Source organism: Phascolarctos cinereus, unplaced genomic scaffold (assembly GCF_003287225.1).
Source record: "Phascolarctos cinereus isolate Bilbo 61053 unplaced genomic scaffold, phaCin_HiC Scaffold_9;HRSCAF=440, whole genome shotgun sequence".
Taxonomy (NCBI): domain Eukaryota; kingdom Metazoa; phylum Chordata; class Mammalia; order Diprotodontia; family Phascolarctidae; genus Phascolarctos; species Phascolarctos cinereus.
In genome coordinates this window covers 179,852,103-179,853,955 of record NW_027556402.1, presented here as the reverse complement: position 1 = coordinate 179,853,955, position 1,853 = coordinate 179,852,103, and positions in this window count along the sequence as shown.

Sequence of the window (1,853 nt, the reverse complement as noted above, 5' to 3'; positions counted from 1 at the left end):
AGTCAACTGCAACTTTCTGTTCTCAAAGGGGTCCATTTATATAAAAACTGGAGGGACACAGTTCACTTCCACAAGTTTGTGAGTTGTAAGTCAAATATTGATCATTAAAGAGATACCAGCTGCAGAGGGCAACCACACAAGACTAAAAGCCATTTTGAATTATGTTTCATGACTTGCCTCGGACAAAAAAAAATTGAAAGTCAAGGTCAATCTTCTGGTGCTGAGCCTCTGCTCTTAGCCATGCTGGTTTTCAGACAGCAGCCAGTCTAGTTCCAGTCTTTCCAGTTTAATTCATTCCCTACAACCTTCTCCTTTTACAGATGAGGAAAACAAATCCCCAGTGTTGCCATTCTGGCAAAGGCCTCATCTCTTCATGCCGGGAATGGCATCCAAGCTTGCCTTCCTGCTTGTAAAATGAAAGGGTTGGGCTGAATAATATCTACCATTCTTTCAACTCTAAATGTTGCTTTGTGATGTCCTGAGCTTTGCCACTAACTAGCTGTGAGAACAGACAAGTCACTCCAGGTTTTAGCTACTCAAAGCCTTAGTTTCTTCTAGGGGGTTTGAGGGGGTGGAGAACCTGAGGCCTTGAGGCCACTTGTGGCCTTCTAGGTCCTTGGGTGTGGCCTTTTGACTTAGTCTATGTTTTACAGACCAAATCCTTTTATTAAGGGGATTTGTTCTGTGAAGTTTGGACTCACTAGCTATATGACAGGAGAGAGGCACCCATGTGTTAAATGGAAAGGGCTCAGTAACACTGGTACTATCTACCTCACAGTGTTTTTTAGGAGGTAAGCCCACTGTAACTTTTTATGTGCAATAAAAATGTGAGTTATTTTTAATTATAAGAGCCTGTCTGTGGTCTTCAGCCACAAACATCTGGGTTTCTGCTTTCTATTTGCAGTCTCAGGGCAAAGCATTTTGCATTGTGTTGGAAGCACAGGCATGTACACTAGTCTCTGGGCCAACACCCGTCTATTATTGACAAAGTATTTTGGTTCTCTGGAATGCAGTTTCATTTTTACAATGAGGGGAACTGGAAAACGTGATCTCTAAGGTTCCTCCCACCCTGAAATCTCATGATTCTAATAGTTCAGATTTCCGTAACTCATTCCCCTTTACCAATCCACACCAAAATACTGTAGGTAAACATAAGAAACCAAGGGACATGCAAAGGAGGATTAAACAAACCTTGGCCAAGCTTCGTCCTCTCCTGCCATAGTGGTGAAGTGTAAAGAGGGCAGGCTTCAGAGTTAAAAGAGTGACCAGAACCCTGGCTCTGCCCTCACCTCCTATAACACAGTCAGTAAGCATGCATTAAGCGCCTCCTGTGTGCCAAGCGCCAGGGACACAAAGGAGGATGAGACAGTCCGTGCTCTCCAGGAGCTCCCAACCTGATGGGGAGTAGCCCTGCAAACGCCCCGAATAATGCACTGGGGCTCCGGCAGCCCCGAGGAAAGGGGCAAGGACGCGGCATTAGCTCCCCCATCTCTAACGGAAAGGGCGGGGTCTCTAAGGCCCCTCCAGCTCCCAGATCCTAAGACCAGATAGGTCCCCAACACCCGAGCCGGGCCGGCCCTGACCACTACGCTCCCTGGGTCGGCGAGCACAGAACTGGGCACAAAGAAAGACCCAAAGTGCTGCCCGAGACACGGGACGAACCGCGAGGCATGCCCGCGTCACAGGGCTGGGCGGGGTCGGCGGGGACCCTCGGACAGTTCGCGTCCGGCCCGGTTCTTTCCCGAGAGCCCGGACTGGGGAGGTGAGCAGGAGCGCCGCCGGAGCCCCGCCCCCGTCCTCCTCCCTCCTCCCCGGGCAGCCGGTGGCTGCGCGCGCCGTACGCGCTCCCTCTG